The following is a 24,082-nucleotide window of genomic DNA, read 5'->3' as shown; positions in this document are numbered from 1 at the left end:
CTAACGTCTTCAGCCCATCCGAAGGCGACCCCCAGGATCGTTTTCACGGCCAGCCAGCGTGCTCATCTCTTAACATCCTCCTGCAGGAGCAACATAACACTGGGCATGACATTCCAGGGGCCAACACGAAACAACTGGACTGGACACTCAGATAAAAATACCGATGCCAGATCTTATATACAAGGCAGATTTGATGGTTTAGAAGGGCCCTTGGCCTGGGTATCTGGAGACCTAGTTCAAACTCCAGTTTGAATTTGTCTGAACCTCGGTTTTCTTATATGTAAAAAAGGGTCTAAAACTCCCTTATAGAACTGTCGTGAGGATCAAGAAAGAACATTTCTATGAAATCGGCTGGCATGGTCTCTGGCACCTATCAAACCCACTGTACATGTCAGCTGAACCCCAAATTAGCTATAAGTAAATTCATTTCTCATCACTATTATAATTTCTCATCCACATTATTGCAAATGTGACCTGAATGCAATTACTCTCTCAGTCCAACAGCAACAGGCTCACACCCCTCCAACATTCACCACTGCCAATCAAGGGAGGGCAAAGAGAACGTTCACGCCTCTGCAACTTTTTGTTTCCCTCAAAGCACTGCTGCACCTATAGAAAGAGTGGCCAAAAAACATCAAAGGCTAATTCACAAAAGAAGAAACGTAAATGCTCTGATGAAATGAGAAAAGGTCCATTCTTACATATAGTCAAGACAATGCAATGTTTAACAATTCCTTATACTGGGTTTAGTTTGTTTCTCTTTTTTTCCCCACTGAGAAAACTATGACAGACATCTCTTAGCAACTTCCTTCCCTGCCCCAATATTCAAGATACTATCCCTAAATTACATCAGGAGCAAAGTCTTTTGATACATATAATCAAATTGCTACCCAAAAGGGTTGAATCAATATATTAGTAAATACTCCCAACAGCAATACTTGCTCCTAGGAACATTAGAAAATGAGTACAGGCAAAAAAGGGTATTTTATTTTTGCTTTACATTGCCTTGTTCTTTCTGAGTAGAACACAAACAAGCATTAAAAATTATATTTAACAGGAATGGCTTATGCTATACCTTAAGAAAGCAAGATAAAATATACATATAGGATGATCGCAACTTTGTAAAATAAAAATTAAGTCATGTAAAGGAAATATATCAAAATGTGGTTGGCTCTGGGTGATAGGAATTATAGGTGGATCTTTTCCCCTTCTTTATTCCCCTACTTTTTGTTTGGGCAATCCATCTCACTCCTGCACCCACCTGTGGAACACATCGCCTGCACAGAGGCAGCACCTGTAGGTGGTGGATGAGGGCAGATGACAAACCCAACCAGAGCAGTACAGGTATGTGGGGGAGAGGCTACTCTGTCAATCCCATTCATAACCCCGACTCTCCACAGATAAAAGGTGACTGCATCCCATCTTCACACTGAACACCGATCACAAATCCAAGGACAAAATACACTGAGTTCTATAGAGCTGACACAATTCAAGACTACAATTCATGCGTACATGGCATTCAAATTCAGACGGAAGAAAAAGCAAGCTATTTCTAAACCCAGTCATACTGAATTATCTACCACATCCTCTTCCATGTCCTCTGGACCTTCAAACATGTAGCCTAAGATATTTCTCCCTTCCCTCTCTTCCTGACCAACTCCTACTTCTATGTCAATTCCCATCTTAGACAACCCTTGCCTCCACCAAGTCTGCCCTGACCAAGACTGGGGTCACACACAGGGACCACCACCTACCCATGTCAGTAACTATTAACGTGTATTATAGACTAAATCGTGTCCCCCTCAAGATCCATATGTTGGAGCCCTAACTCCCAATGTGACTGTATTTGAAGACAGAGCCTTTAAACAAGTAATTATGGTTAAATGAGGTCATAAGGGTGAGGCCCTAATCCAACATGACTGGTGTCCAAGAAAAGGAAGAGACAACAGGGATGCCTGCACACGGAGAGGAGCCCATGTGAGGACACAGGGAGAAGGTGGATGTCTGCAAGCCAAGAAGAGAGGCCTCAGGAGAAACCAAACCCGCTGCTACCTCGATCTTGGACTTCCAGCCTCCAGAACTGTGAGAAAATAAGTTTCTGCTGTTTAAGCCACCCAGTCTGTGGTCTTTTGTTACAGCAACCCTAGCAAAACAACACAATGTGTCTGAAGCTTCCAAAGAAACTCTATAAACTCACTGAGGGCAGCAGCCACATCTGCCCTGTCCACTACTGAGGGCCCAGTGCCAGGCACAGGGTAAGGGCTCAATGAAAAATTAACACATCTTGAAAAAAGGAATAACAAATAAGAAATATTGAGTGTTTGCAGAAATTAATAATAGTTTCAAGCATGCAGCCCTAGAGTGTGACAGGAATGGCTACTTTTCATATTAACAGCTAAGTAGGCAAAGAGAGGAATGAGAGGGTAACCAACAATGTTGGTCCCTTTTATTCTAAATAGTTTTTAAAGTATGCTTGCAGTGTAAACTCCTAGACATTATAAATAGTTAATTTCAAGAGAATTATGGATGGAGAGTAAGTTAATTAAGTTGTTTGCCTTTTTGCACTAGGGTATATGCAAGTGTGCCTGGCTTGAGAAAGAGTCACTATGGGATGTGCAGCATTAATTAACTTGGGCTTAGCTGCTGAACATAAAAAAAGCACACATTAAGGCTGAGTTAGTTGTATTTAAGGAAACTGCACTTCACAATACACCACTTTTCAGAGGTGATCTTTGCCAAAGAAAAATAGATCTACTTTTTCTTCTTATGACCAATGTGACTTTATTCTCCACCTTTACCCCGCTATGTCCACAATATGGTGGAGGTTTTTCAAAATAACACTTAAGGCACAGAAACTAGTAGAGGGAGTACCCAGCCTAAGAATGGGTTGTTTTCCAAGGCCTGAAGTCAGACACTGAACTGCTCCTGGAAAGACAACATGCAGAGTTAGGTTTCCAGCTCATCTACAAAATCTTGATGAGCTCATAAATCCAAGACCGGTCTTTCTATCCAACCCATAAAAGTAAGACTACTAACAGTGACGACCTGTGTTTTTTCCTGCAGCGTGAAACAGAAGAGGGAGTCGTCTCCACTTCTTCCCCAATCTAGTAAGAAGTAACGATTGCTTTCTATCATCCTCCTTTCCTAGCTTTACTTCCTTCCCAAATCCTATTATCTTTTTTTCCCTAGGTCCCAGGTACTCTACCCCTAAAGTCTACTAGGTTCCAAAATTACTAAGCCTTTTCTCTGCTCCCATTCCCTCAGTGTAATGATCCCACTTAGGGGTTATGAGGAATCGATCTGATTGACCTCGTTTACACTACATTCAGTGCCCTGTATTTATCCTAACAGGAAGAGTAACATTTTAAAAGAAGATTATTATGACTCTCAAATAAAACTCCAAAGAGCAACATTAAGGCATTCATTCATTCATCCATCCATCCATGTAACAACTGATGGTATAAATTTTACCATTTAAAAGCTCACTGCCAAACAAGTTTATTCTCCTGCAAATATAAAAGCGTTCTGTAAGTATAAAATGCTAGACCTAGATCGGGTAGTAAAACTATTGGCATCGCCAGGAATCTATCCCAAATCAGTGAAAATAAAATACTATCACAATGGCAGATCTGCTGCTTTCTAGTTAAACAAACAAACAAACAAACGAACCACAAGGTTTGATAATACATATATTCGCCCCTCGTGTGTTGGCACATTAGCTCCTGCCCTCTTTCTGCTACGTTCTGAGCACCCGAAGCTCTGAGTCCCATGGAAGTGACATATAATCACAGAGATAATGGCAATCTCATGCAACTAGAGAATCAAAGGCAGGGTAAAAAGTCACAAAACTCCATAAAGCATTTTCTCTACATATACTACTGTATTTACACTCCACCTTTCCGAACTCTGAGAAGGAAGCATCAAAACATTATCTTTAATCAGTAACAGGTATCATTTATTAAGTGCCTACTGTGTGCCAGCCAATGAGCAACACATTTCCCAAATATCCCTCTCCATTACCACAACAGTTCTGTAAGACAGGTACTATTATTATTCCCAGTTTCCAGATGAGGAACCTAAGCCTAAGACCAGTTAAGGAGCTCACTCAAAGCACAAAGCTAATAGACGGCAGTGCTGGGATTTGAGCCCAGGTCTGTCAGAGTGCACTGCCCTTAAAAGGAGGTTGCATCAGATGTTCACAAGTCCAAAGCTTCCATGGATATCTGTTCCAGCCACTGTCCAGCCTAAGTAACAGATGACCTAAAAAGGATGAACAGTCTAAGTAAATCAAATGCTAGAAAATCTATTCTGTGTAATTCATACATCACCCTCCCCCATCCAAATGTGAGCTGAGTAATTTATCTTTCACACCTCAAATGGCTTGTTTTACACCAAACTGTAATTATCCCCAACACTGGTTGCCAGCCACTTGTTAACACTGGCTATAATACATATTGCTTGACATCTAATTTTATCCAAGTCATCTTTCTTGAATTCAAACCTTAAATTCTCATTCCTCAAGATGTAACTACTGCAACTCAATTCAACAAACATTTATTAGGTCTTTACATAATTACATGTGTGAAGCATACAGATACAGCCCTTGCCCAAGGCTAGCTTAAAGTCTGCTTGGGGAAGAAAGGAACCAAATGTGTAAGCACCAAGGAGGCGGCGGCTAATCCCTGTTTGAGAAATTCAGAGGAGGCACCTGAAAAGAGTTCTTGAAGAATGAGTGGGGACTTCTAAAATGGCTAAATAGTATTAGACCTTGGACATAATAAGTAACTCTGTGTGACTAAAAGAATAGGGGGAATAAACAGTGGTGATAGGTTGTGAAATTTTTTATACATGAAAAACTTTATCCTGCTGGGAAAAGGGATCCAAAGCTTTTCTCAGCAGCATAGGGACAAGAGTAAATTTAAGTTTCAGGAAGATGAAACAACGTACCCAAACATTTTTGGGGGTGTGACTTACTCTCTAGCTAAGATGCAAGACAAATCCCACATTTGTAGACTTTACGTGCCTAGTTTCTTGGGTTGCTAATGATGAGTATCAAAAAGCTGTTTATATTTCTCCTTTTTCATGATCTTAATTCATGCACAGTACTCTCCTGCTCTGTACATGTTAGATCCAAGTTGAACCCTGTATTAAAACATTTCAGCACAAGAAGGGCAGGGGGAAGGCAGATCAGCAGTATTTCAGCACCTCTGTGCAGGCTGGAATGCAATGTTCATAATTAGGATGATCTGAATTCCACGCCCCCACCCCAAATCTTCCTTTTTTCAATTCATTGATAAAATCTTGATTAAAAATACAGACATTTTGTCATCCTTACTACATTCACCTCATCTCACAACTCTCCTGACTGGGTGAAAGCTAATGCTGCTGCTTCTGTCTGGTCAATTATTGCATGGACACAAGGGACCAATTAATGCCATCCATAAAAGCCTGAATCATTCTGTCAATTAACGAGAACTAACTATGTCATCAGATATATTACTGGTGAGCAAGTCTATTTGGTTGCAATATGTCTTGAAGGAGAGCAGTATCAAATGAATCACAATTGACTCGGACAACTGCTAGCATAATTTCAGAAGATGAAAAGACAGATGTGGTAGTTATTAGTGGTCCCCTGAGGAATTACAGCCAAGCAATTGTAATGTGCTAAGACTGAACTAGCAGGTGCCTGCAGTACAAATCAGACAGAGGGTTAAATCAATATTTTCAATTTCTTAGGATCAATCTGGTGTTTGAACTTGATGGAAACTTGTTAGCAATTGGCAGGATGTGTAAATGGAAAGTCAAACTTCTTATTATTTGTTAAAAAGGAATGAGTGTACTGCATCATGCCCTTGGCACAAGGTAATGCTTTCATGATCCAGTAGCTGGGGCATTCACTGAGAATCAAGCGGTTCTTAAATTTTAATAGAGTGTAAAAGGTTAGCTTTATAAAGGTTGAACATTCAAGATCTTTAAAAATGATTGAAGTGTCAATAGGAAAGTTTTGAGCTGTGACAACAGTATAGTTATTAATGATTAGTGCAAGAACCAGAAGGAAACCTTAAACTCAATAGAAAGAGGGGGGAAAATAAGGTCTTACCAAGAATTTATAGATTAAACACAGCCTTGGGAACATTACTACTTTTCTCTTGCTTTACTAAGAAGCAGTCTGGCTTTGAGGACAATTTACCAAAATTTTTGATTATTTTTTCCCAGTCATCTATATATATTGTATTTATAACCCTTGTTCAGTGTCTAGATTGACTGAAAGACTATCTCCGACAATGTTCCATCTTGGTTTTTATTAGGCTTCTTCCTTTTAATTTAGGGATAGACAATCCTTCATATGCCCCTAAATTATGAAGATCCAACACACATAAACAGAGCTTGGAAGTGTAAACAAATAAAACTTGCAACCTAATGCATTTTGTGTGTACATAGTAACCACTTTAATCATTACTGGGGAGCAGTGCGGTTCACTGGAAAAAGTCAGACGTGGGTGTGAATCTGGGATCTGTGGCTCCCTTGTTATGTGCCTCAGGGCAAGTCACATTGCTGCTCCAGGATCAGTTATCCCATGTGCTCTAGCGGGGAGGGGTGGGGGGGAGGTTTCCTGCCTCCTATACTTATTGGAAGCAGTAAATCTCCTGCCTGGCATATCAATTAGAAGTGCAAATGTTTCCTTCCTATTTAAAGCAAAGTGGTATGTTTCAATAAGAAATAAGTAAGTACAGTAAGTACAGAAAGAGTAAGTACAGTACAAAACTTAAATATATAAAGCCAATGTACACAGTTATAGACAAATAGAGACTTTATATTTTCCTTTTGCTTAAAAAAAAAAAATCCTCTCCAGAATCTTAAAAAAAAAAAAAATTAATTCAAACACGTATTTCTTGACTACATAAAAACCAGATTTTTGAGACACAAAGATAATGAGGCAGGGTATCCGCCCTCAAGGAGCTTGAGGGTAATATGCACCTAATTAATGGTAAACAAAGCGGATCTTAAGATCAGGGCACTGGGGGAATTCAGGGAAAAGAGAAGGCCTTTAGGTGGCAGAGGGGGGCTGTGGAAGGGCAGGCTCTGCAGGAAAACATCCATGGAAGAAGTGATATTTGAGATGGGTTCTGAAGTATATATACTTCACAGTATGTGTCTGTGTATATATAAGGTAATCATAAATAACACATACAATCCACTATAATTAATGTGTAAAACACGTGTGTGTATATTTATGCATATGACACATACGCTGACAGCTTTTTTAAAAGAATGAACACATGATAAGTCTTGTTTATCAAATGCACCCCGGCAGCAGACACCTAAGAACAAACGGGGCTGGGCTGGGCTGGGCTGGGCTGGACTGCTCGGGAAGGGACGTCCCTGGATGACACGAGGCCCTGAGAGCTGGTCCGTCACTCTGTGCTCGCCTCTGAGCACGACGGTCTCCACGTCCGGAGGTAACTGGGCCTGTGATGAGGAGGGGCCAACTCTCAGGCTGCCCCGACGGCGGTCAGGTTTGAGCTGAGTCCTCCTGAGGGCCCAGGGGCTATGGCAGCAGCACACTGCCCAGGCAGCCCAGGGAACGAGGTAGGCCAACCGAGAGGAGGCTGCCCGCTTCCTACCCAGATAAATACAATACATGTCGAGATGAGCAGCGCCGACTTCACTAAGGGATCCAGAAGTTATTTATACTATTAACAGGATGCCCCTTGGAAGCCTCTGTGATCTCTGCAGGGCAGGCTATCCTCTGACCTCACCTGCCCAGTGAGGTGAGGTACTGCTCAGTCTCCAGGATGTTCTTTCTCTTCATTTGTTCACTGTCACCCTCAACTACCTCAATTCTCTCTCAATCATCTCCTCCAATTCCACCAAGGCTAAGCTCCTCTATTTCCTAATGATACAGAGGTCTCTCCTCGATAGTAACTCCAAGTCCCTTCTCTGATGGTCTCCCTGGCCTCCCTGTCCCTCACCTGGCCTCCCTCAATATCTCTACTCCCAAGGCCCAGCTCAGCAAAATCACCTCATCAAACTTGTCTGATCCTCTCAGTTAGAAAATGCCCTTGCCCTGTTCTACAGACAACTACAAACCCTCCCCCTCCCAACGCGCCTTTAGGATCTTGGTGTTAGGGAGAGATAAAGATGGCCTCAACAGTCTCACGATGCCAACACATGTGTCATGCCTCAAGAATTACATAGAAGGGAGTTCCCTGGTGGTCCAGTGGTTAGGATTCGGCGCTTTCACTGCTGCGGCCCGGGTTCAATCCTTGGTCAGGGAACTGAGATCCTGCAAGCAGCACAGTGCGGCCAAAAAAAAAAAAAAAAAAAATTACATAGGAGATTACAAGTAAGGCACTATGCAACTGTCTTCCAGGTATAACATGTGCTCAATATACTCAAATCTGCTCTATGGGATGCGTGGCTACGATAGTTTGTCTCTGTGGCTCCGCGAGAGGAGTCTGTCTGAATAAAGACGCCAATAATGCGAAGTGACTAGATGGGAGCCGAGACGTAAAACTAGGGAAGAAGAGATAAAGTGGCTTCATGAATAGGAATGCCTGCCAGATACCAGAATTGGAGGTGATGGATGAAGATCGGCATATTGAAGAAGTCTTGGATAAGTTTGTTAATTGTCACGAGCAAACATATGAAGAATTTCTGAGCACTTTCACTCATCTTTCAAAAGATAATGTGACCAAAAGAGGAGCCTTTGGAACCAATTCTTCAGAAAACAATTTTACTTCAGTAAAATTTACTCAGAGAAATGAACCAAATGATCACCATCTTAGCAATAAAGCCATCTTTCTTTGTACTTCGTCACAGTGTTCAGAAGAGGAACAGATAGTGATGGATGAAGGCCAAAAAGTTGGCAGTTCCTTTCAAGGTGATCTGAATCGGGCAGGAAAGGTGAAGGTAGACAACTTCCTTGATTTAGAAGATTTGGACTTGGATGAAGAGATTAAGCCCCAAATGAGTAAGGATGTGCTGCTGCTTCCAGGAGAGGTGGAGCAGGACATGAGCATGAGTGTTCCTTCTTACATTCCTTCCGTGGCCCAGCCTCTTATGTCTGGAGTGAAGCCAAGGCCCACTGGAAAAAGAGCAAACAAAGGGAAGAGATAGTCGGAGATGAAGTTCGGCCCTTCTCACTTGATGAAGAATTTGATTATGACGCTGTGATGCTAACCCCCAAGTTCACTCCTGCAGAGATAGATGCCATCAAAGAGCTATGCAAGCAAAAGAGCAAGAGCACAGACTTAGAGAAACCCCGTGACTGATCCACCAAGACATCTTCGTGTTTATTTTTATTTTGTTCTTATTCGAGCAACTTTACAATAAAATATATACCTACTATAAAAAAATATATATACTCAAATCTTATAGCTTTCTTGATGAGTTTCTACAAACACCCAAGTTCACGCCTAATCTCTACAACTGGGTAGGAAGGGACCAGGCAGAAGCACACCATATCTTTATGCTTCTCCATCTCCTGTGCTAACACTGTAGCCTCGAATGTAGAAGATGCTCAATAAATACATGGATAAAGGAAGAAAACTGTTTGGCTAGAGGATCAATCTGAGCATTACAAGCCAATGTTCAAAGTCAGCAAGAGGGGGACTTCCCTGGTGGTCCAGTGGTTAAGAATCTGCCTTCCAACACAGCGGACACAGGTTCGATCCCTGGTAGGGGAACTAAGATCACACATGCCGTGGGGCAACGAAGCCTGCGTGCCGCAACTACTAAGTCCACGTGCTCTGGAGCCCGTGTGCAGCAAGGAAAGATCCCAAAGGCCACAATTAAGACCCGATGCAGCCAAATAAAAAATAAATAAACAAAGCAAGAGGAAGGAACAAATTCAAGATCCTTTTCTTTGGTTTAGAATTTTCTTCTAAAGACAAATATCAGGGTAAGCAATGTTTCATGCTTTCATCACAGCACTGACAGCTACAAAGAACCCAGTTGCTCCCCAAGGTACATCCAGGGTCCCTTGGTGACCACAGATATATGGCACAGCCAAATGGGCTGGGGGAAGGTTCTCTGGTTCGGGTGAGGCTTAAGGGATGCTCACACAGAGGGAGGGAGAGGCTGAGTGGGTGGGCTCATTTGCTCGTTCATTCCCTCATGTATTTTCTGTCTTGGGCTGGGCAACATGGAAGGCTCTGAAGATTCAAGGGTAAACATGAGTCTCTGCCGCATAGAACCATATGGTCCTTTGGGGCAAAGTGCGTTTGATATAAATCCTGTTTGCTGCACTTGGGTCTGGGGGAGCTCTTGAGACACGCACGGTGCCTCCAAGTCCACCATCACTACATACATTAATCAGGTCAGGGAGCTAAAACCATGGAAAAGGGGACAGAGAAAGCAGGCAAATTTCCTTTTCTTTCCTTCTTTTTTGGGGGGTTAATTTTCTTTCCAATATTCAAAAATCCTCACAAGCTTAAAGCAGTGCAGCTCTGCTCCATAAACATTATCATCTGCAGAAATAGTTTGTGGGATATATCAATACATAACAGAACCTAACTAATGGATAGTCCAACTTGTTCTCAAAAGGGTTTAAGGCATGCTACCAAAAATACAGGGTGAAGAAAACAATGAGGACAAAAGAATAAAAAATAAGGCAGGAGTAAGATTATACCAAAAAATGCAAAGCAAGAAAAAACAAGGACTCTATATAGCAAGGCCTGCGTTGACTCTACTGATACCAGTGAAGGAACTGTGAGTAGAGAAACCTTTTGCTTGCATTTTTGGTTAGGATGTACCATAAAATATATACTTTGTATATAGTTTTTTAAAACAATCACCCTGCCCTGGGGCAGGCTATGTGTATTGCTCAACTTCAATTTTGTAAAAAGGAAAGCTATTCCTTTAAGAAATTCAACTCACAAACGTCAGCTTTTGAAACCAAGGTTCAGCACAGAAGAGCCAATAAAAATGCTGTAACTTGAAACCAACCCACACGGCACAAAAAGAAAGGAGGGAGGTCAGCCGGGTTGCCCTCCGACACACCCTTCTAACTTGATTCTAGAACAGCAGCGCCCAGTTTGCAAGACAAGAAGCTAATTGACTCAAATGTCTGCTGCATAAGCTATAAAATAAGTACATAAAGAACAATATGAACATAGAGGGCCATCAGTTCCATAAAAAGGCCTGCTGTCCAGCGCCACACTGGGCACCAAACAAGCGGGGCAATTGTTTCAGCAGGCTGCATGATGAGGAAGGAATAATTAGCGTACTTGTGAATCAAGTGTCCACCAGGAAGAGATCTCCATCCTGGAGCGCAGCAGGCACCACCCGCAGCCCTCAAGAGTCAAGCTGGGGTTTTTAAAGATCTTTATTGACAATCGTGATGCAAGCAAATACATTCTTCAGCCCAATAAACCAACAACTCGCTCCACTGTGGCCATTTCTTATTTGCTGAAACACACACACACACCCCCCTAAAGTTTCACCAACTGTTACTTTCCGTTACCAGGAAATGTCATTTTCTCTCACTCATTTTTTCATTGGCTAGGGATACAATAACTCCTGCCAAAAAGGGAGGGGTGGTGACAAAAGCATCCATTTGAGCTGTCCTGGCACAAAGAGGGCAAAACATGATATCAAATCCATAAACGTTTGTCCAGAGTTTGGAGGAGGGGGACCAGGAGTAAATACCTTTGGTCCTAGGATTTTTCTCATTATCCAACCTATTGAATGGAAAAAAAAAAAAAAAAAACTGTTTTCTTTCTCCTGCAAATCTGAAAATAAGCAAGTGGGATGTGTGGTCTGTCACTAGGACAAAACCCATTGACCGGGTGGTATCTGATGCACACGACAGCATAAGCAACATACGCAACTGACTAGAATCAGTAGATGTGAGTTCAAATCTCTGTTCTCCCTCCTAAGAGCTGAATCCTGTTTGGCAAGTCATTAACTTATCTGGGCCTTAATTTTTTCTATCTGTAAAATAGGGATAATAAGTGTTCTCATTCTCACAACCTCCCCCAAAGGGTTGTTGAGAGAAAGAAATAAGATTATGCAGATGAACATCATTTGACACGAATATAATTCCTTAACTTGGTCTATTTGGAAACTCAGAAAATGCCAGGCATAATCCCAGCATCTCATGAATACTTACTGTTTGCTCAGCACTGAGGCAGGTGCCTAGGAGATGGAGAGAATTAAAAGGTGCCCTCTTCTTGCCTGTGAAGAACTCGCAGGCTAATTAGAGGCAGGATATGTTCGTTTAGGGCTAAAGCAAGATTAGGCATGGTTCGCTGGAGGTAATAAAGTCTAAATGCTTTCCCCTCATCTGACAATTCTTCTGCACTCAGAAAAATCCACTGGGTTCTATCCAGAAGGCTTACAGCCCTAAAAACAATAACAACAGAATTGATGAGTGGTATCTCGGCAGCACCCAGAGGTATTCTCAGAGACAGAGCTGAGAGGAATTCTTTCCTGCCCTTTAGTTACTCTATGAATTCAAACCATAGGGAGCACAGTGGCCCCAAAGGAAATCTTGTCTTTAGGGACAGAAAGACCTGCTCCCAACCCTTCCAGTGACCTGTGCTTTTAAAAGAAAAGAAGACTGCATGGAACACCTGGAAGGACCTCCTTCAGGAAGCTCCAGTCCCAGGGACTGGAAATCCAAAGTCTAACAATATTCATTAAGAATGGGTTCCTGGGAATTCCCTGGTGGTCCAATGGTTAGGATTCCGTCCCTCCACTGCAGGGGGCCCAGGCTCAATCCCCGGTCAGGGAACTAAGATCCCACAAGCCGAGAGGCGCAGCCAAAACAAAAAAGAATGGGCTCCTGTAGGCCAGGTAGAGCGCTAAACCTTTACACACATTATTGTATTTGATGCTTAAAGCACCCTGAGAGAGAAGTAATTATCAGATCTCCATTTTGCAGGTGAAGTTAAGGACTTGATAGGGTTAAGTAACTGGACCAAGGTTTGCACAGCTGGTAAGAACTGTGATTTGAACCCAAGCATGTTGATTTCAAATCCCACACTATTTCTCATCACACAGGATCACTGCAGATCCACTCTCCACTCTGCTGTTCGTTTCTTGAAAACTAGTCACTCACACTATTTTCTCTGCAGAAGGACAAAAGACACTATGAATCTACCATGGAGGCCCATCAGAACCACAGTTGACAAGGAAAAGTGTAACCCAAGGTACAAAGCCTAACAAACTTATGTTCTTCTCCAAGGAAATTTTTCCTCCTGAAAGGTTTGGCAGGTTAGGAAAAGACAGGATGGAGAGCTAGAATATGTCCAGAAAGTTTTAATAATTTTGAGTGGTTAATAAATTTTTTAAAAATTCTACCTCACTAGGAACAAGAGAATATAGTTAAATAATGTATTCACTTTTCACCCACTGAACGACTGAAGACTTTTTAAAAGACAATTTTCAATGCTAGCAAAGGTAAATTGATTGAGATCATCTCATATGTACTGCTAGCAAACCTTCTACAAAGTAGTCTGGCATGCTGTGTTTCTAGTTTCGTATCTAAGAACTCTTTGCCTAACCTAAGGTCATGAAGATATTAGCTTTTACATTTGCCTTTTATATTTAGGTCTACAATCAATTTTGAGTTAATTTCTGCGTATGGTGTGAGGTAAGGGTTTAAACTGATCTTTTTTTGCATATGGATATCCAATTGTCTTAACACTATTTGTTAAAAAGACTATCCTTTTCTCTATTAAATTGCTTTGGCACTTTGTAGAAAAATCAATTGACAGTAAATATAATGGTTTATTTCTAGACTCTCAACTCAGTACCACTGACCTACCCTTACACCAGTAACACACTGTCTTGATTACTGTAGCTTTTTAGTAAGTTTTGAGACCAAAGTGTAATCCTCTATTTTCTTCCTTTGCAAATTTTTTTCTTTATTCTGGGTCCTCTGCCTTTCTATATAAATATTAGGAACAGCTTGTCAATTTCTACCAAAAAACCCCCAAAAGACAAAAAAAAAGCATGCTGGGATTTTTATAGGGATTGCATTAAATCTATAAATCAATTTGGGGAGAATTAACAAATACTGAGTCTTCCAATCCATGAACATGGACTATTGCTCCATTTGTTTAGATCTTCTTTAATTTTCCTCCCCAATGTTTTATAGTTTCCAGTGTGCAAATCTTGTACTTGTTCTGTGAAGTTTATTCCTAAGAAATTTATTTTTTGATGCTTCTTTAAACAAGACTGTTTTCTTAATTTCATTTCCAGATTTTTTGTTAGTATATACAGTTGATTTTTGTATATTGATCCTGTATCCTGTAAGCCTAATGAACTTATTATAGGTTTGTGTGGGTGTGTATGTATTCAAGACTTTCTACACACAGGCTCAATTCACCTGCAAATAAAGACAGTTTTGCTTCCTACTTTACAAGCTGGATGTCTAAACTTGCAGTACACTTTTCAATAGAAGTGGCAAGAATGAACATCCCTGCCTTGCTCCCAGTCTTAGGGGGGAGCCATATTCATAATTTGCACAAAGCAGTCTACTCAAGCTATTATCTTTCCTGAAGACTTTATGAAACAGAGCTGGATAAATATTTTCGTATACTGATGACCCATGATCACACACAAATGAAAAACATACTTACAAACTTAAAAAAAAAAAAATCAGTGTGTTTTAAATTAAGAACAGAGAACCAAAAATGTCATCTAATAGATAAAAACATATAAAGTTACTAAAAACTAAATATATGAAAAAGCAGCACTGTCACATGTCATGATTGTGTAAAGTGGAGAAAGGTGACATAAGGGAGGGCAAACAGGGGCAGCCCAGTCTGGGGAAGGTGACATCACTGCCAGCTGCTGAACACCCTCCAGGTCAGCATGGCTCGCAGGGCCAGGAGCCCAGGCTCACCAACTCTCTCCACCCTCCACTCTCCCTAGCGTCCAGGACTGGAAGGGCCTGGCGGGAGGAGGCTCTAGCAATCTGGCCCAAACCCTCTCCCCATCAGCACATGAGCCAGCTGGGAGTGAACCATGCGGGGGTCTGGAAGAGAAGAAGCCTCCAGTGGGAGCTCTCACTCAGCAATCTTCACATAACAGTTTCTTAACAAAGCAGCCGGACTTCTTTACAAAAAAAAAAAAAAAAAAAAGAAAGAAACTTGGTTCCAGAATGGAAACTATCAGGCACCATGTAGCACTGTTTGAAAGAACATATTGGTTCCAAAGACCTTGTTTGCTCTGAAAGATGAAAGTTTAGATGCCCCAGCAAAAGGCACAGATGGGTGTTCAGAATCCAACTGCTCGACAGAACTGCCAGCTCTGACATACATTCACACTCTATCCTGTACACAACTTCCAGGCTGTGTCAGTACATTCACACTCTATCCTGTACACAACTTCCAGGCTGTGTCACTGCACCTGCCTAGAATGACTACCATTTTTACAATCAGACAAGCCTGCAGACAATGGTTAGACACCTACTATATGTAGAACCCAGTGCCCACAGTATACACTGAGTTATCTGTAACGTACATATTCTGTCACACACTGAGATAAATCTGATAGGGAAGGACGAATGGACATAGTAAACAGACTAGACGTTACAAGTAGGGATTTCACAGAAAATAAATTAAAAAATAAAAGACCTGTTACGAGGTTTTAAAATCTAGCCAGAGAGAGAAAAAAACCTCTCTGGGTAGAACTAAAGCTCATTTCTCTAATTTTACAGTAGTTCTCATTTTCCAGTATCTCAAGAGTGGTGAAAAGCCAAAATCACTTAGTTTCTCCAAGGACAAGAATTCATTTGGGCTGAGGCAGGTGGACCCCCATCTGCTGAAGGGAAACTGGCAACACTTAGGGTGCCCTTTGCTTACCTCCATTTACACATTCATCACATTTTCTTTCTTTTTTAAAAAAATACATTTGTTTGTTTATTTATTTATGGCCATGTTGGGTCTTCGTTGCTGCGGGTGGGCTTTCTCTGGTTGCGGTGAGCGGGGGCTACTCTCCGTTGCTGTGCGCAGGCTTCTCATTGTGGTGGCTTCTCTTGTTGCAGAGCACGGCTCTAGGTGCGCGGGCTTCAGTAGTTGTGGCACGCGGGCTCAGCAGTTGTGGCTCGCGAGCTCTAGAGCTCAGGCTCAGTAGTTGTGGCGCACGGGCTTAGTTGCTCCGCGGCATGTGGGATCTTCCCGGGCCAGGGCTCGAACCCGTGTCCCCTGCACCGGCAGGAGGATTCTTAACCACTGCGCCACCAGGGAAGCCCATACACATTCACCACAGTTTCTGCATGTTAACTCTTTAGTTCCCACCCCCAGCTCTCACACCCTCTGTCCCCCCTACCCCCCAACAACTGTCCCTCTCACCTTTGTAGGCTCTGTGCCTGGTATATAATAGGTACCACACACGTTTCCTTCTTTCCTCTGGTAATGGTTCTCTGGACAAGAAAATGTGATAGCTGGAGCTTTGTCACATAGCACTAGCACATTACACAATGAGGCAGGTCCCTGCCTCCCCAGCTTTCCCCACACATAGCTTGATCTCCCATCAGAATGGTGTGGAGGAAGAAGAAATTACCCATGTCAAGGAAGCACCTACTCTCCCCGCTCTCTGGCTGGAAAGGTGAAGAGGCCAGGGTCTCCTCTCCCACCTGCAGTCTGGGAAGCCTTGGCACCTGCCCTGCCCCGCCCCTGGGAAATGACTTTCAAAGGCCTTCCACAGACGAGGCAGGGCCTTTGTACAGAACTACCTCCTTTAAGCCTCGGCACAACCGTGTGAAGCAGGCCTCAACTATAAAGTGGGAACATTTTACAGGCAAAGGTTATCAGAGCTCAGAAGCCAAGTAACTTGCCCAAGATCACACAGCTGCAATTTAGCCTTCCATTTAGAAAAGACCCCAAGGGCCCACACACATGTCCTGCAAGGTCTTATTAGTCATTAAACATTTCCTAAAGTGCTCAGAGAGGTGGCCTAATGAGCAAGGTGAAGAAAAACCAGGACAGCTGTTCTCTCTTCTTCATTGTCGCAACCAAAGACGAGATGTGTGGGGAGTGGAGGATGGAAACTGTTAAACAAGTAGAATCTCACATATGCCACACACACACACAAAAATGCTGGACAATTACCTACTAAGAATGTTGTCTTGAAATGTAAAAACTACAAATTAAACTGGAACTGGGGTCTGAATTGCTTTTTTAGTTCACTTGTTATGTAGTCTGTGCAACATGTAATCAGGACATGCTCTGAAGATTACCCCCAATAAGCTCTGAAAAGAGCACAGTCATTAAATAAAATCATCAGATAATTGCATGGTTCTTGGGGTTGGGTGTTACTAATAGAGATGCTAATTTTATCTGTGCAACCACACTGATATCAGAATGAGGGTGCTCCTGAAACGGAAGTTCCTTCAGCAAAGCTCCGCTGCACCCCATTCCACAAGGCGGCAAGGCTGAGGAAAGCTCCCGGATGCCTCTGCTTAGCTGGAAGGAGCAGAGTAGATGGGCACAAGGATACCTCTGAGCCCCGGTCCCTGGAAAAAGCAGTGGCCTTCACCAGCTACATGCTTTCTTCATCCTCCTCCTAGTAGAGACACTTCACAGGCAAGGCCTCCAGCACCCCATCTTCTACTGGACTCCTGTGGAGAAGCTGAGGATGAGAAGCTTGGGATAAATTATCTTGAGTTCTTACTCTCAGAGGACGTGACAGGGTGGACCTGTCTTCCCCAAAGCCTTCATCTGGCAAATGGGTATGTGCACCCTGGATGTAATGGTTCCTTCAAAATAATTATTTCAATAAATGTTCTACACTTGTGAAAACAATTTTTCTCTATATTTTCATCGACAGAGGACCCGTGTGTGAGAAATGAGACCTCTCATTTCCCTACAGGTGAGGCAGAGCAGTTAAGGAGAAGAGAAGGAGGGAGAGGAGGAGGAAGAGCAAAGAAGGAAGGAAGAGGACAGAGTGAGCGAGGGCGTAAAGGGGAGGGGTGCTCACTCGGGGGTCGCACTGCAACGCTTTACCAATGCTCAGTCGATCAGTATCTGGCTACAGGTTCCACACAGGTTGATCAATAGTCTAAAAATACATGAAAACAGATCTGGGCATTTTCTATAAAGCCATTTTTCACTTTTTCAAGAAGCTTCAACTGACCATCTGTGATGTCTTTAAGTCATGACCCTCCAGAAGGGCTGGGAGTTTAGGGTTCTGGATCATTTGCTGTAATCAGGAAGAAAGGGGTGTGTGTGTGTGTACTGGAAAAGCCAGGGACAGAACCTACATATTGCCTAGAAAAGCACCTAGGTCAAGACAAAGCAGAATGAACTGTGGTCTGTGATACCCCCAGTACACAAAGGCAAGTTCCTCAAGCCCCAGAGAGCACGAGATCCACAAGGCTGTACCTAAAATTTAGCCAGTCTCCATGAGGCTGGGCTTGTAACTTGGGCGCTGCCCAGAGGAAAGCCATCACCACACACTAAGAGATTCCACTCAACACAGAACTCTTTAACTTGGGGCTCTAGTTTCCCTTGCGGTGGCATACAAATTTTGCATGTTGCCAAACGAATGAGAATCTATCAAGTGGAGAATATCAAACCCAGCGTATGTGGGGCTTATTAACTTGAAACAGACTGGAACAGTGGTTGAGAGGAGGGACTCTGGAGCCAGACTGCCTGGGTTCAAATCCCAGCTTTTCCACTTACGAACTTTGGATTTGAGGTCCACTGTCCTACTAAACAGGAACATGACAACACCTATCTTATAAGGTAGTTATGAGGATTAAAACAAGTTATCTATATAAAAGTAAGAGTTATAAAAATGTTGTTATTATGAGAGAATTTATGTATATTGTTTCCTCAATGTACATGCTACAATTAAATGTCTGTGCACCCACCAATTCCTATGTTGAACCCTAATCCTCAGTGTGGTGGTATTTGGAGGTGGGGCCTCTAGGTGATTAGGTCATAAGGGTGGAGCCCTCATGAATGAGATTAATACCCTTAAAAAGGGCTAAAGAGACCTGAATGCTCCTCTTCTGCAATGTGAGGACACAGTGAAAAGATAGCCTTCTATGAGCCAGCAAGCTGGCCCTCCTCACTGGATAGTGAATCTGCCAGTGCCTTGATCTTGGACGTCTAGCCTCCAGAACTGTGAGAAGTAACTTTTTGTTGTAGATAAGCCACCCAGTCTATGGAGTGTTGTTATAGCAGCCCAAACAGACTAAGACAGCACACATATGAAAACATTAAGATTCTTAGGCCCGAAAGTATTTTCCCTATCATAGAAGTAATTGCTAACATTTTATCTTATCTCTTTTGATCTTCCTATTTTGTAATTACACTTATTGGATGAAAAACCTGAACTCAAAGAGGGGAGCCGACTGGGTGGACATCTCACCACCTGTGCGTGGCAGATCAGAGCTGAGCGGTCTCCCTGGCACTGTGCCACCTCCTCTCCCACACGAAACAGGGATTTCCTGTTACGTGAGTCTAACACGGCCCTGACTAGAGATTTACGGTATCAACGCTCCCCAGCTCATCTGCTGGGATTCCCAGGCTGTTTACTTACTTCCAGTCTTCCTGAAACATTTCTGACACACCACAGAAAAATAATTCACTCATAACTACAATTCCAACCCACATGGCCAAATGGAATCCAAAGAGATAAGCTATGAATGAAATGAGATGCAGCCTACCCACCCATTCAGAGGCCACCCTGCCGTAGGGCACAGTTGACTATTCTAAACCCAGTACTACCAGTATACCCCATGCAGATGCCCCGCAAGACAGGAGGCAACCTACTTCCATTCCAAAGATATTCTAACTACCCCAGAGCTGTGTAGATGAGGTCCTAAATTTCCATTTGCATGCTGAGGGAACTCCCAAGGAAGGCCTCAGTTATGTTCCCATTTTAGTTTAGAAGAAACTAAACTCTGACAGAGGTTAACTTTCCTCGGTGTCCACGTTACGTTATGATGCAAATATGAATAAAAATATCCTCTCATGGGTGCATACAGCTTTAACAATTTCTAAATACTTTCACATGTGTCATTTCATGGGGTCCAATTAAGCTTTTTTTCTTTTTTTTTTTAAAAATCAAGGCTCAAAAAGTTTTGGGGACTAGACCCGGGTTACAGGGCAAGAAAGTGCTTGGAACTGGGGACAGAACTCACAAATCTGGACTCGTTTTCACGTAAGGAATGGCAAATCACTGATCTGAAAGCACCACCTGCTACAAAAGCACTGGGCGTTTGGCTCATCATGCCAGGGCCTTGAAGAAAATCATCCCACAGAGACCCTGGCTTTGGATAACAACAAACTGGAGAACAAACTGGAGAACAGGGGCTCTGCTTCCGGAAGCCCTGGACAGCAACAGGGGTTCAATTCCCCGTGTTAAGGGCAGATGGGCTAGTGGGGAGACCAAGGCAAAGACTGAACAAAGCATGCAGAGAGGTACAAAGCTCCCCAGCGGCTGCAAACACTTCTCTTACCTCCAAGCCCTTTCTGCTATCAGCCTTGGAGAGACTGACATACAACATACCTTCCTGGGTTCCCAGCTGGACTTTCAGACTTAATCTTGCCATCTTATAATTGTTTGCATTTGATTTCTTTAAATTAATGTACATCAATAGCCCAACAAAATCATTATAATAATGAACTTCATTTGGAAAACCAGCACTTACAATCCCACAGCCCTTCCAAGCCAATGGTTTTCATTTGTCTGGGTTCCCTTCTGGTCCTCGTCCTCTGAAACAGTAGCCATGACTGTAGAATAGGCACTACTTTGTATCCCACTTTTACTTCATGTAATTGCATTTTCTCTCGCAACCCGAGCATGTCTAATGACCCTGGCAAGTTCCTACTCCAAAGACTTCTTTTAGGGTGTTTCGATTTCATCACCAATGTAGACAACTGATCTCAGAAGCTCCATGACATGTCTGACTTGTAACTCCTAAGGTCTGAGATCATGGTTTTGGGTGAGAAGCAGAACGCTCTGGGGGCGGGAGGAGAGGAAGAAAGGAAAAACAACTGTGCCTTTCTTCTCAGGAGACAAAGTGCTGTTAGAGGCGAACGCTTTAAATGCCCCCGTGGGTGGGAGGGGGCAGGGGTGCCTATGGCTCTCAGGATACACAGCCTCGGTGCTGCCTTAAGGATGAAGCCACTCTCCAGTCCCCAGTAAAGCAGTGTCCTGTGGGTTGCAGAAAATTTCTGTAAAGCAAGAGCCCTGAGCATATTTCATTCAAATCGAATCATGTCACACCCCCCAACATACTTTCCCACTTAGCACCTTTGCCAGCTGGCTCTGCACTGATGGAGAAGTTTATACTCCAAGACCTGACACTCCACCCCCTTTGCCTTCTACCTCCTCCCCTCCCCCCACAGCCTTGAGCCCCAACTCCAGGTCCCTGCCCACCTGGCCACTTTGCTCACCCAGCGCCTCCACCTCCAACTCCAGGAAGTATGACCCTATTCTCAAGGAGCTCACGATCAGAGTACGAAAATAAAGGTTTTGAGTGTATGTTTATCACATGAAAATCAGTAAGCCATTTAGTTGTACGTGAAACAATAACAACATGGTTTTAACCCATCATTTCAAATGGTGTAAAACTGGGCCAATATATTACAAAATAAGATTGCCTCTTAAACATTTTTTTTCTACTGTGAAATATAATATATGCACATAAAAGTGCATATGACATAGATATACCTTTAAAATGAAGCATTATAAAGTAAACTGACATAGCTGACTCAGTTTTTTTTTTAATTAAAAAAAAAAAATCCCCTCTGAAAAAGCAGTGATAACAATGTAGTCACGAAGCCTTCGTCACCAGTAGGAGTGGAAGATGCTGAGTTGCAAACCTTTCTCTTGATTGGGTCATCATTTGCATCACTCTTAACACCCCTCCGTTTGTATTTCAAGTCGACATACATTCCAGATTTCCCAGGACAATCCGAATTCCAAAATTTAGGTTCTTTGGTCTCCATAAACCACCAAAAGTGCCTCAAATTCCTACAGATCTCCAGGACTTTCTGTTGAACCAGAAGCATCGTTAAAAAAAAACCTTGAACATACCATGAGCCCTAATTTGAGGTTCAAAATGTATTTACTGTTACTCTAGCCTATTTTCTGTGTCTGCTTTCTGTTTGTACTTCTCTCACAAAACCTAGTAAGATTCAGTTGCTTCATAGGGGTCCCAAGTCAGTCTTAAGCTGACTCACAGAGATTTTCTCATCTCCACCACTAAGCGTGGTAAAGGTTACAAGTATTTCCGGTGCAATTATAAATTGCATCTGCACACCCTAGCTTGTAAGTGCCTCAGGACAATTTCACACTGCTCTGCTTCAATGTCTCCCTGTCGTCCCCTAAGCTTGAGAAACCCACTGACATTGAATCTCCTTTGACAGCAAAGGCAATTATGAGAGTTCCGTGTGAGGGGAGAAGGGAGGGCCAAGGAAGGCACGGACAGAAGGGCAGTTCTGAGGAGCTGGACTTGACTGACCCTCCCGGACTCAAAGGGCTTTCATCTCCCAAGGAGCCGGACGCCCTGACTCTGGGTCATTAGCACCAGCACTGATCTCCAGACCGACTTGTCCCCAGAGAGGCCCCAAAGCACTACTTCCTCAACTTTTCTCGACTCAAAAAAAAAAAAAAAAAAAGGTATGCCCTTTGAAAGAGCTTAATGAGGTCTGGCCATGTGAGAACTGTTCAAAACACATCCACACTTTTCACATACATTAACAGTGGTTCCACAGACAATGCTGGTGACCCCACATTTGATGGAGGCAGAACAATTATAACTCTAGTTACAATTTGGAGCACATCCGCTGTAAAATATCATATGATGAAAAGTACGCACGCACTTTCATTCTCTCAAGAGTTTAAGACAAAGGTTAAAAATAAAAGGTGTTTAATGGTTATTAGGTGCGACCGCCCACATACATGAAAAGTAATGAGAACATGTCTCCCAATTTCCTACAGGTTTCCTGCCAAATTCCTGCCTCCTTCGTAAGGAGACAGAATCTGCAGTGTTTTCTTTGCCATGCAGATATACCCCATATCACTGTAAACAAACGTCGCTTTCTTTGCAGCTAATAACCACATGTGTGGGTAAGAAACCTCTCCAGTATAAATCCGTGGGGACAAGGCTGCATTGTGGGCATTAAATAATTATAACAATCTGACATGAGTCAGAGGATTGTTTTTCAATGGCCCTGTTGCACTTCAAACTTTCATGTCGACCCCAAACTCTCTTTCCTGGCACTGTGTCCATGCGCTGGGCTATTGTGAAACAATTCTCATTCTTTATAGTTTGGTCCCATTGCAAGGAGCTGGCAACGTGGGCACTCATGAAATATTAACACGTTACACTGATTTTTTTTCATAAGTGTGGCCAACAGTGGATCAATTATATTACTATGAAAAGCTTTTCATAATTCATTTGGGGAGCATCAAAATCTCATTTCTAGAAGGCACAAGGATGATGAAGTAGACAGTTCTGAAGAGGCCGGCACTCACGCACAGAATACAATAATTGTGAGAGATGGAGTAAATACACTGTTCACAAAAGAAGAAAAATGTTTAAGTCTGGCAAAATGATTAAAACAGGGTCCAACATGTCAACAAGTTGAGAATTAAGTCCAGGGCAGTCTCTCTCTGTAAACAAGAACAGAAAAGCCCCAAATGCCGGCAATTTATACCCCTTCTTGTTGACCACCATATTTATCCCTGTTTTCTTCAAAAGCAAAATTTGTTAATTTCTAGATAATAGAAGAATTATTTCAACCTATCCCTGCTCTGAAGTACCTTTTATTCCAAGAACATTAACGGCTGGCCTGAAACAACAAGAGTCTCCTGGCTTGCGTGTGTCCATGGAGAGCCTGGCATGAGGTTCTGCTTATCTGGCAGCTAGTGTTTTCTCTTTAGTTGTGCTGGGTGCATAAACTTCACATAGGCTGCTCCACCAAAGACGGGAACCCTTCATCAGACAGGGGAACAAACAATATTCCAAGCCAGCAGGCCTCCAGCCATGCTGCCCAGAGAGGACATATTCAATATGGAACAGGGAGGGGCCCCGCAGTTCTCAGTCCCCTACTTTCACATTATTAACACTGTGGTGACCTGTGTCCAACTGTCTCTGCCACTAAAC

The 24,082-nt window shown here is 42.8% G+C and overlaps 1 protein-coding gene and 1 pseudogene across 10 annotated transcripts in view; one reads left to right on the top strand and one right to left on the bottom strand.

Annotated features, from left to right (window-relative positions):
* TEAD1 (TEA domain transcription factor 1) overlaps positions 1-24,082 on the bottom strand; it is a 264,283-nt gene that overhangs the window by 99,398 nt on the left and 140,803 nt on the right. The gene's annotated exons all lie outside the window — the stretch shown is intronic.
* Positions 8,419-9,310, top strand: LOC137771732 (intraflagellar transport-associated protein pseudogene; annotated as a pseudogene).

The sequence above is a fragment of the Eschrichtius robustus genome, chromosome 11 (genome assembly GCF_028021215.1).
Source record: "Eschrichtius robustus isolate mEscRob2 chromosome 11, mEscRob2.pri, whole genome shotgun sequence".
NCBI lineage: Eukaryota > Metazoa > Chordata > Mammalia > Artiodactyla > Eschrichtiidae > Eschrichtius > Eschrichtius robustus.
Note: the sequence above shows the minus strand (reverse complement) of the source record. Positions and strands in the feature narration are given on the sequence as shown.